Raw genomic sequence first — 12,285 nt, 5'->3', positions numbered from 1 at the left:
TGAGAAGCCTGCACACCGCAACGAAGAGTAGCCCCCGCTCGCCGCAACTAGAGAAAGCCCGTGCACAGCAACAAAGACCCAACACAGCCCATAATAAATAAATAAATAATAAAAAAAATTGGAATCAGTCCTTTCAAACCCCGCTGCTGCTTTAGCCAAGTAAGTTTATGTATGTAATATTCTAAATCCTTTGTTGTCATTTCAGCGTTCTTCACCAGGAGTAGATTCCATCTCAAGAAACCACTCTTTTTGCTCATCCATAAGAAACAGTCCTCATTCCTTAAACATTTTATTATGAAATTGCAGCAATTGAGTCATATCTTTAAGCTCCACTTGTAATTCTAGTTCTCTTGCTATTTCCACCACACCTGCAGTTACTTCCTCCACTCAAGTCTTAAACCCCTCAAAGTTACCCATGAGGGTTGAAATCAACTTCTTCCAAACTCTTGTTCATGTTGGTATTTTGACCTTGTCCCATGAATCACGAATGTTCTTAGTGGCGTCTAGAATGGTGACTCCTTTCCAGAAGGTTTCAATTCACTGTACCCAGATCCATCAGAAGGCACCCACCTCCATCAAGTCATCTTTTCATTCTGTTAGCTCTTAAGTTTCTCCAGGATCCTGTTTTGAAACCCTTCACCCCCCCCACTTTTTTGCCATATCCACAATCTCTTTAATCATTTCCTTGGTTGGCTCTGTTGTAAGTTCCATGGAGTCATGCACATCTGGACACAGTTTTCTCCGGCAGGAATTTATTGTTTCAGGCTTGATGGCTTTCATGGCTTTTTCTTTTAACAACGATGGTGTCTTTAATGATGTAATCCTTTCAGACTGTAATGATGTCCTAAGTTCTCTTCCATAGCACTGACAGTCCTTTCCGTAGAGTACCATGTGGAATGAGCCTTAAAGGTCCTATGACCCCCTGCTGCAGGGGCTGAATTAGAGATGTTATGTTGGGGACAAGTAGATCACTTTGACTCCTTCATTGTTGAACTCATGGGGTTCTGGGTGGCCAGGGGCATTGTCCAATATCAAAAGGACTTTAAAAGGCGGCCCCTTGTTGGCAGGTTACTTCCTGACTTCAGGGACAAAGCACTGATGGAACCAGTGCAGAAAGTGTTCTTTCCCGGCTGGTGTTTCTCTTTTCCCTTCAAGGTTCCGTGTCAGCAGCTTCATAGTTGAGGGCAGCCCTGATCATAAACTCCACTGCATTTGCACAAAACAGAGTTATCCCGTCCCTTCCTGCCTTAAATCCTGGTGCTTGCTTCTTGTTGTTACTAATAAATGTCCTTTGTGGCATTTTTTCCCATAATACGGCACTTAAACATCTGCATTAAAAACCTGTTTAGGCAGATATTCTTTCTCAACAATTTTCTTAGTGGCATCTGGGGAAGTCTGCTGCCTCTTGGTCGGAAGAAGCTATTTCTGTTACCTTGACATTTTTTTAGGCCAAACCTCTTTCTAAAATTATCAAACCATCCTTTGCAGGTATTAAACTCTCCATCTTTCCATCTTTCAACTTTAAGTTGTCACCTAATGACTTTGCTTTTTCTTGAATCATTAAAGTCTATAGATACGCCTGCCTTAGAGCAACCTTGCATCCACATAAAAGCTGCATTTAAATGCTAAAAAGGGGGACTTCCCTGGTGATACAGTGGTTAAGACTCCGTGCTCCCAATGTGGGGGGCCCGGGTTCGATCCCTGGGCCCACATACTGCAACTAAGCCCGTGCACCGCAACGAAGAGCCCGTGCGCCGCAACGAAGAGCCCATGTGCTGCAAGAAAGACCCAGCGCAGCCAAAATAAAATTTTTAAAAGAGATTAAAAGGTATGTATTTTGTAAAAAGAGCAAGGTTGAGCTAATATGGTTATGGCTTGAGAAAGATTGAAACAGGTATGGGAACATCTAGTTGTTATAGCCTAACCCAGTAGGTAACATCCATAGGCTTGTAGATATAATTGGCAGTGACATGGGATTAAAGAGAAACTGGTTACAGATAAGACCAAGGGGTCTCAGCCATCGTGAACAGACTGGAGTTTCTGGTGACAGGTCCAACAGAAAGGTTTTCCCCTTTTGCAATGGATTGGGAGATGTGGACAAGAGCATTGCCTTTCCAAGAAAGGGGGAAAATAAGGTAAGAAACAAGAGCAAGAAAAGGGTATACAGGCCTGGTCTCATCATTTTGGGAAAGCTGTCTCCTTCGGCTGTCGTCTGCTTCAGTTCTTGGAAATCTTTGGGGTGAGGTCATCAGTTGGTGTGCAGGTCCCATAAGGGTTTGAGGCTTCCTTTAGATGAGACACGTGGGTCCAGGAGTCAACTCCTTGGAGTTTGGTGGCGCAAGGATTGGTCAGTTACACTTGATAAAAGCCTTTCCAGCATGGTTGAATAAAGTGTTTTGTGGAGATGTCTTTTCCAATAAAGAAATCTCCAGGCTGCGAAGTGTGGCGTTTGACGTCTTCATCTTTAAAAGGATTGCTCTATTAAAGCATGGTTATTTTTAATAGATGTAATTAGACCTATGCAACATTGCAGTATATCTCGTTTCATTAGTTGTAGATGAAAGAGGCAGGAGCTAGATGCATGGGGTGCCCAGCAGTTAGCTCAAAGGGTGAGAGTTTATGAGTTCCAAAACGAGTGGACTTGAGATTGAGAAGGACCAGAGGCAGTGCTTTTGGCCAAAGTCTTTGGAGGATTTCCACAAATTTTGACTATTGAGGTTTTTTTTTTTTTTTAAATTGGGTATAGTTGCTTTACAGTGTTGTGTTTCTGCTGTAAATTGAAGTGAATCAGCTATATGTATCCATATATCCCCTCTTTTTTGGATTTCCTTCCCGTTTAGTTCACCACAGAACATTGAGTAGAGTTAGCTGTGCTATACGGCAGGTTCTCATTAGTTGTCTCTTTTACACATAATGGTGTATATATGTCAATCCCAATCTCGCAATTCATCCCACACCCCTTTCCCCCTTGGTGTCCATACGTTTGTTCTCTGTGTCTCTATTTCTGCTTTGCAAATAGGTTCATCTGTACAATTTTTTAGATTCCACATACATGTGTTAATACACGATACTTGTTTTTCTTCTTCTGGCTTACTTCACTCTGTATGACAGTCTTTAGGTCCATCCACGTCTCTACAAATGATCCAATTTCGTTCCCTTTTATGGTTGAGTAATATTCCATTATGTATATATACCACATCTTTATCCATTCGTCTGTTGATGGACATTTAGGTTGCTTCCATGTCTTGGCTATTGTAAATAGTGCTGCACTGAACATTGGGGTGCATGTGTCATTTTGAATTATGGTTTTCTCAGGATATATGCCCCGTAGTGGGATTGCTGGGTCATATGGTAGTTTTATTTTTATATTTTTAAGGAACCTTCATACTGTTCTCCATAGTGGCTTTATCAATTTACATTCCCACCAACAGTTCAAGAGAGTTCCCTTTTCTCTGCACCCTGTTTAGCATTTATTGTTTGTAGAGTTTTTAACGATGGCCATTCTGACTGCTGTGAGGTGATACCTCATTGTAGTTTTTTTGGTATGCGGGCCTCTCACTGTCGTGGCCTCTCCCGTTGCGGAGCACAGGCTCCGGACGCTCAGGCTCAGCAGCTGTGGCTCATGGGCCTAGCCGCTGCACGGCATGTGGGATCTTCCTGGACTGGGGCACGAACCCGTGCCCCCTGCATTGGCAGGTGGACTCTCAACCACTGCGCCACCAGGGAAGCCCCATCATTTTAGTTTTAATTTGCATTTCTCCAATAATTAGGTTGAACATCTTTTCATGTACCTCTTGGCCATCTGTATGTCTTCTTTGCTGAAAGGCTATTTAGGTCTTCTGCCCATGTTTTTGATTGGATTTTCTTTTTTGTTATTGAGGTGCGTGACCTGTTTGTATATTGTGGAGATTAATCCCTTGTCAGTTGCATCATTTGCAAATATTTTCTCGCATTCTGGGGGTTGTCTTTTCGTCTTGTTTATGGTTTGCTTTGCTGTGCAAAAGCTTTCAAGTTTAATTAGGTTTTATTTATTTATTTTTGATTTTATTTTCATTACTTTAGGAGGTAGGTCAAAAAAGATCTTGCTGTAATTTATGTCAAAGAGTGTTTTTCCTATGTTTTCCTCTAAGAGTTATGTCAAAGAGTGTTTTTCCTATGTTTTCCTCTAAGAGTTTTGTAGTGTCTGGTCTTACATTTAGATCTTTAATGCATTTTGAGTTTATGTTTGTGTATGGTGTTAGGGAGTGTTCTAATTTCATTCTTTTACATGTAGCTGTCCAGTTTTCCCAGCACCACTAACTGAAGAGACTGTCTTTTCTCCATTGTATATTCTTGCCTCCTCTGTCATAGATTAGGTGACCCTAGGTGCATGGGTTTATCTCTGGGCTTTCCATCTGTTCCATTGATCTATATTTCTGTTTTTGTGCCAGTACCATATTGTGTTCATTACTGTAGCTTAGTAGTATAGTCTGAAGTCAGGGAGCCTGATTTCCTCCATTCTTCCAGCTCTATTTTTCTTAAGATTGCTTTGGCTATTTGGGGTTTTTTGTGCTTCAATACAAATTGTAAAATCTTTTGTTCTAATTCTGTGAAAAATGCCATTGGTAATTTGATAGGGATTATGTTGCATCTGTAGATTGCTTTGGTAGTATAGTCATTTTCATAATATTGATTTTTCCAATCTAAGAACATGGTATATCTCTCCGTTTGTGTCGTCTTTTATTTCTTTCATCAATATCTTAAAGTTTTCTGCATACAGGTCTTTTGCCTCCTTAGGTAGGTTTATTCCTAGGTATTTTATTCTTTTTGTTGCAATGGAAAATAGGATTGTTTCCTTAATTTCTCTTTCTGATCTTTCGTTATTAGGATATAGGAATGCAAGAGATTTCTGTGCATTAATTTTGTATCCAGCAACTTCACCAGATTCACTGATTAGCTGTAGTAGTTTTCTGGTGGCATCTTAGGATTTTCTGTGTATAGTATTATGTCATCTGCAAACACTGACAGTTTTACTTCTTTTCCAATTTGTGTTCTTTTTATTTCTCTTTCTTCTCTGATTGCCGTGGCTAGGATTTCCAATACTATGTTGAATAATAGTGGCAAGAGTGGACACCCTTGTCTTGTTCCTAATCTTAGAGGAAATGCTTTCAGTTTTTCACCATTGAGAATGATGTTTGCTGTGGGTTTGTCATATATGGCCTTTATTATGTTGAGGTAGGTTCCCTCTGTGCCCACTTTCTGGAGAGTTTTTATCATAAATCGGTGTTGGATTTTGTCAAAAGCTTTTTCTGCATCTATTGAGATGATCATATGGTTTTTATCCTTTAATTTGTTAATATGGTGTATCACATGGATTGTGTTGTGTATACTGAAGAATCCTTGCAACCCTGGGATAAATCCCACTTGATTATGGTGTTTGATCTTTTTAATGTGTTGTTGGATTCTGTATGCTAGTACTTTGTTAAGGATTTTTGTGTCTATGTTCATCAGTGATATTGGTCTGTAATTTTCTTTTTTTGTGATATCTCTGTCTGGTTTTGGTATCAGGGTGATGGTGGCCTTGTAGAACGTGTTTGGGAGTGTTCCTCCCTCTGCAATTTTTTGGAGGAGATTGAGAAGGATAGATGTTAACTCTTCTCTAAATGTTTGATAGAATTCGCCTGTGAAACCATCTGGTCCTGGAGTTTTGTTTGTTGAAAAATTTTTTTTATCACAGTTTGGTTATTCAGCAATGTACTGTTTAGCCTCCATGTGTTTCTGTTTTTTACAGTTTTTTTTCTGTAATTGGTTTCTAATCTCATAGCATTGTGGTCAGAAAGGCGGCTTGATACAATCTCAATTTTCTTAAATTTTCCAAGGCTTGATTTGTGACCCAAGATGTGAGCTATTCTAGAGAGCATTCCATGTGCACTTGAGAAGAATGTGTATTCTTCTGCTTTGAGGTGGAATGTCCTGTAAATATCAATTAATTGTGTCTGGTCTATTGTGTCATTTAAAGCTTGTGTTTCCTTATTTATTTTCTGTCTGCATGATCTGTCTATTAGTGTAAGTGGGGTGTTAAAGTCCCCCACTATTTATTGTGTTACTGTTGATTTCCCCTTTTATGGCTGTTAGCATTTGTCTTATGTATTGAGGTGCTCCTATGTTGGGTGCATAAATATTTATAATTGTTATGTTTCCTTCTTGGATTGATCCCTTGATCATTATGTAGTGTCCTTTTCTCCTGTAACAGTCTTTATTTTAAAGTCTATTTTGTCTGATATGAGTATTGCTACTCCAGCTTTCTTTTGATTTCCATTTACATGGAATGTCTTTTTTCATCCCCTCATTTTCAGTCTGTATGTGTCCCTAGGTCTCAAGTGGGCCTCTTGTAGACAGCATATATATGGGTCTTGTTTTTGTATTCATTCAGCCAGTCTGTGTCTTTTGGTCGGAGCATTTAATCCATTTACATTCAAGGTGATTTTCGATATGTATATTCCTGTTACCATTTTCTTAATTGATTTGGGTTTGTTTTTGTGGGTTTTTTCTTCTCTTGTTTCCCGCTTAGAGAAGTTCCTTCAGCATTTTTTGTAATGCTCTTTGGTGGTGCTGAATTCTCTTAGCTTTTGCTTGTCTGTAAAGCTTTTGATTTCTCTGTCAAATCTGAATGAGATCCTTGCTGCATAGAGTAATCTTGGTTATAGGTTTTTCCCTGTCATCATTTTAAATGTATCCTGCCACTCCCTTCTGGCCTGAAGAGCTTCTGCTGAAAAATCAGCTGATAACCTTATGGGGTTTCCCTCATATGTTGTTTTTTGCTTTTCCCTTGCTGCTTTTAATATTTTTTCTTTAAATTTAACTTTTGTTATTTTGATTAATATGTGTCTTGGCATGTTTCTCCTTGGGTTTATCCTGTATGGGACTCTCTGTGCTTCCTGAACTTGGGTGGCTATTTCCTTTCCCATGTTAGGGAAGTTTTCGACTCTGATCTCTTCAAATATTTTTTCAGACCCTTTCTCTTTCTCTTCTTCTGGGACCCCTATAATTTGAATGTTGGTGCTTTAATATTGTCCCAAAGGTCTCTGAGACTGTCCTTGATTCTTTTCATTCTTTTTTCTCTTCTTTTTTTTTTTTAAGATGTTGGGCATAGGAGTTTATTAATTAATTTATTTATTTTTGCTGTGTTGAGTCTTCGTTTCTGAGCGAGGGCTTTCTCTAGTTGTGGCAAGCGGGGGCCACTCTTCATCACGGTGTGCAGGCCTCTCACTATCGTGGCCTCTCTTGTTGCAGAGCACAGGCTCCAGACGCGCAGGCTCAGTAGTTGTGGCTCATGGGCCTAGTTGCTCCGCGGCATGTGGGATCCTCCCAGACCAGGGCTCGAACCCACGTCCCCTGCGTTAGCAGGCAGATTCTCAACCACTGCGCCACCAGGGAAGCCCCATTCTTTTTTATTTATTCTGCTCCTTGGCATTTATTCCCAGCATTCTATTTTCCAGCTCACTTATTCGTTCTTCTGTCTCAGTTATTCTACTATTGATTCCTTCTAGTGTATTTTTCATTTCAGTTATTTGTTGTTCATCACTGTTTGTTCTTTAGTTCTTGTAGGTCTTTCATTTCTTGTATTTTCATTTCTTGTATTTTCCTGATCCATACCTCCATTCTATTTCTGAGATTTTGGATCATATTTACTATCATTTCTCTGAATTCTGAGGTAGATTGCCTATTTCCTCTTCATTTTTTTTGTTTTGTAGGTTTTTACCTTGCTTCTTCATCTGTAACGTATTTTCTTGTCATCTCATTTTTTTTGATGGGTGGGGCTGTGTTCTTGTCTTGCTGGTTGTTTGGCCTGAGGTGTCCAGCACTGGAGTTTGCATGCAGTTTGGTGGAGCCGGGTCTTGGTGCTGAGATGATGACCTCCAGGAGAGCTCACACTGATTAATATTCTCTGGGGCCTAAGGTTCTCTGTTAGTCTAGTGTCTTGGACTCAGTGCTCCCACCACAGGGACTCAGGCCCGACCCCCAGTCTGGTTGTGCAGTGATTCCTCCCATCCCCTTAGGTGTCCAGGGTCCCCACTAGCACCCAGTAGGTGCTCTGCAAGGATTGCTGCAATGCATTCTTTTTTAAAATTTTTTATTTATTTACTTAATTTATTTATGGCTGCATTGGGTCCTCATTGCTGCACACAGGCTTTGTTTTAGTTGCTGCGAGTGGGGGCTACTCTTAGTTGCGGTGCATAGGCTTCTTATTGCAGTGGTTTTTCTTGTTGCACAGCACGGGCTCTAGGCGCACGGGCTTCAGTAGTTGTGGCTCATGGGCTCTAGAGCCCAGGCTCAGTAGTTGTGGCGCATGGGCTTAGTTGCTCTGCGGCATGTGGGATCTTCCCAGATCAGGGCTCAAACCCATGTCCTCTGCATTGGCAGGAGGATTCTTAACTACTCTGCCACCAGGGAAGCCCCTCGATGCATTCTTGTACTAGTGAGGAGATACGAACTCCATGTCCTCCTACTCTGCCATCTTGACTCTGCTGCCCCCCTCCATTAAGTTCTTTTTTAAACTCTAGTTTTTGTGTTTTTTTAAAAAAAATTAATTTACTTATTTATTTTTGGCTGTGTTGGATCTTCGTTGCTGCAAATGGGCCATCTGTAGTTGCGGTGAGCGGGGGCTACTCTTTGTTGCCATGCACGGGCTTCTCATCGCAGTGGCTTCTCTTGTTGAGAAGCACAGGCTCTAGGCGTGCTGACTTCAGTAGTTGTGGCATGTGGGCTCAGTAGTTGTTGCTCGCGGGCTCTAGAGTGCAGGCTCAGTAGTTGTGACACGTGGGCTCAGTTGCTTCTCAGCATGGAGGAGCAAACCCGTTTCCCCTGCATTGGCAGGCGTATTCTTTTTTTTTTTTTAAAGGGAACCCTCTGACACTGTTGTTGGGAATGTAAATTGGTGCGGCCACTATGAATTTATTTATTTATTTATTTATTTATTTATGGCTGTGTTGGGTCTTCGTTTCTGTGCGAGGGCTTTCTCTAGTTGTGGCAAGCGGGGGCCACTCTTCATCACGGTGCGCAGGCCTCTCACTGTCATGGCCTCTTGTTGTGGAGCACAGGCTCCAGACGCACAGGCTCAGTAGTTGTGGCTCACGGGCCCAGTTGCTCCGCGGCATGTGGGATCTTCCCAGACCAGGGCTCGAACCCGTATCCCCTGCATTGGCAGGCAGATTCTCAACCACTGCACCACCAGGGAAGCCCTGGCAGTCGTGTTCTTAACCACTGCACCACCTGGGAAGTCCCCCCCCTCCATTGAGTTTTGATGACACTTAGTTCATTTGATTAGTCCTGAAGCCTGGTGATGATGTGTACAGTGAAAGTACTGAAGATTTGGCCAAACAACACATACTTGCTGTAATATTTGACCAGTAAAACAGGTCCCTTGGTTGCTGTGGAGCTCAAGAGGGGTTCATCAGGTAGGGATATTTTTTTCCAGTACGTTTTAGCTACTGAAGAGGCAATAGTTTGTCTACGTGGGAAAGCTTCAGTCCAGTGGGAAAACATACAAATCATTACCAAGACATATTTGTATCCATGGGGTGAGGATAGCTGCATAAAGTCCATTTTCCCACTCTAATGGCAATTTAAAGTGTTTGGGGGCAGTGCGGACAGGTTTCCCCGGATTATATGTTGAACAGGTGGGGCTTCTGTAGGGGGTACAGAGATAATTAGAGGGGATCCCATGATTATTTTTTTGGTGGCCTTAACTAAAAGGACAGTAGCAGGAATAACTCTAAGGCAAAAGGGGTATCCTCGTGCCCAGGGTCTAGCTGCCAACTCTAGTACCCTATGGGGTGATGGTGATCCCCGTGCTTTTGGGTAAGTAAGTGCTTCTCTCCTTCTCTTGTATGAAGAGGAAAAAGGGAAGTTGATCAACAGTAGGGAGATTTATCAAGCTTTCCTGTAATGTATTAAAAGCTATATCATTTGATTCATCCAGTTGGCTGTTTTGGTTGCTGCTATCAAGTTCTAGATTTATTGTCTCCTTTTGGCAGAAATGCCAGCATGACATTTTTTCTAAGGAATCTTGGCCCAATAAATGAACAGGGATAGAGGAACTAAAGAGAAAAGGGTAGCTATCTCTTAGCCTAAACCAAAGGAGATAGGTTAACAGACAGGGACCTGGGGAGGTTTATTTTGAGACCCCCCCCCCCCACTGAACCATTTTAATCCTCTGAGTCAGGGGCTCTTGAGTAACAGGTTGAGCCCCAAGACTGTAGCTCTGGTGTCAGTGAGGGTGGAGGGACTCATTCCCAAGCTGGAGAGTGGTTTCTCTAAGTTGATTGAGGGGAAGGATTGGGGAAAAACCCTGTAATTCCCTGGGAACTGGGGAAGCTGGTTAGAGGATTGAGGGTGCCTGGTGCACTTAAGCTTGTGACAGTCTTTCCTTCAATGTCCTGGCTTTTTGCACTAATGGCAAAGACCAGGAGGGTTTGTGTTTCATTTAGGGGCCTCTACTTGGTGGAGTTGAAAATTGAGGATTTTAGTGGTCGGTCTTTTAGTTGAATCATCTGTGGTGCCGGTGAGCTGATTTACTGAATTAAATAAATCTGGAGTGGAAATAATTTCCCATTCCATCCTGGTCCTTTTAACTAGAAGAGAAAGATCCCTATTCAACCCATTAATGAACATAGAGTTAAAGGCTACCCCAGGGGCCAGCAAAATTGAGTTTGTTTGGGAATAACAGAAATTACAATTTGGGACATGCAAACTATGGTAAACTTATAGACATGTCCGGAGAAGGAAGGTCAGGAGTGTTCTTTTTACAGCGGAATGGAGGAAGTTGGGAGGGGCTGTTTTGAATGAAAGTTCATTGGAGGAGAATGAGAATTCAGGGTTGTGGTGGCTTATCATTGGCTGAGTTGCAGTGGTTTCTCATTGGCTGGGCTGTTGTTGGCGAGGAAGAAGTCTTTCTTCCTGCTGAGGAATGTAGAGTAAGCTGGTATGTGCTTGAGAGCTCTCCCTTCAGGGCTTCCAGTCTTCATTTTGCATGAGGTTTTTCTTTTATTTGTTTTCACAAGTTCTAAGATTATTTCAGGCTGGAGTCCTTAGGTGTCTCTCCCTATAGAGTGGTTCTGATAACTTACAGCTTTGCTAAATCTACCTGTAGCTCTTCTGGGGCTTTTCCCCATTGATATTCAAGATGTTTATGGGTTTGTTTTTTTGTAAAGTGCGACCAAGGAGAGCATTCCTTTTTAAATTAATCATTAATGGATACATATTCCCCGGTTTTTTCCTGCTTTGAAGAATCTTCTTCATTTTCTCTCTTGATCTGCTAACATGTTCAGAACCTTCCTTTAGCTCTTTGAGCATATTTGACAGTTATTTTAAAGTCTTTGTCTAGTAGGTCTGAGTTCCTCAGGCATATCTCCTGTTTCTCTGTACGCCTTGTGATTTTTTTCGTTGAAAACTGGACATGTGAATCTTATATAGTCATCCCCCCTTATGTGCAGGGGATACGTTCCAAGACCCCCAGTGGATGACTGAACCTGCAGATAGTACTGAACTCTTATATATACTATGTTTTTTCCTTTACATACACACCTGTGATAAAGTTTAATTTATAAATTAGTCCCAATAAAATATTAACAGTAATAATAAAGTGGAGGGCTTCCCTGGTGGTGTAGTGGTTGAGAGTCTGCCTGCCGATGCAGGGGACACAGGTTTGTGTCCCGGTCCGGGAAGATCCCACATGCCGCGGAGCGGCTGGGCCCGTGAGCCATGGCCGCTGAGCCTGCGCATCCAGAACCTGTGCTCCGCAACGGGAGAGGCCACAACAGTGAGAGGCCCGCGTACTGCAAAAAAAAAAATAATAATAAAGTGGAATTATAATAATATTGTGTAATAAACATGTGAATGTGGTTTCTCTCACAAAATGTCTTATTCTACTGTGCCCATTCTTAGGATGATGATGTGAGATGATAAAATGCCTATGTAATGAAATGAAATGAGGTGAATGACAGGCAGTGTGACATAGCATTAGGCTACTATTGACCTTCTGACACTGTGTCAGAAGAAGGATCATCTGCTTTGGGTGATCCTGGATCACCGAACATGATGTTGATGGATAGATGTTGAGAGCAGAAGATGTTTTTGGTTGGGAATACCGGGCAGGTTGGAGCGGGATGGTGTGAGATTTTATCACACTATTCAGAATGGTGTGCAATTTAAAAGTTATGAATTGCTTATTTCTGGGATTTTCCATTTAATGTTTTCGGGCTGCAGTTGACAGCTGTTAACAAACTGTGCAGAGCCAGACCATGG

The sequence above is a fragment of the Pseudorca crassidens genome, chromosome 7 (genome assembly GCF_039906515.1).
Source record: "Pseudorca crassidens isolate mPseCra1 chromosome 7, mPseCra1.hap1, whole genome shotgun sequence".
Lineage (NCBI taxonomy): Eukaryota > Metazoa > Chordata > Mammalia > Artiodactyla > Delphinidae > Pseudorca > Pseudorca crassidens.
This window is presented reverse-complemented; position numbering follows the sequence as displayed.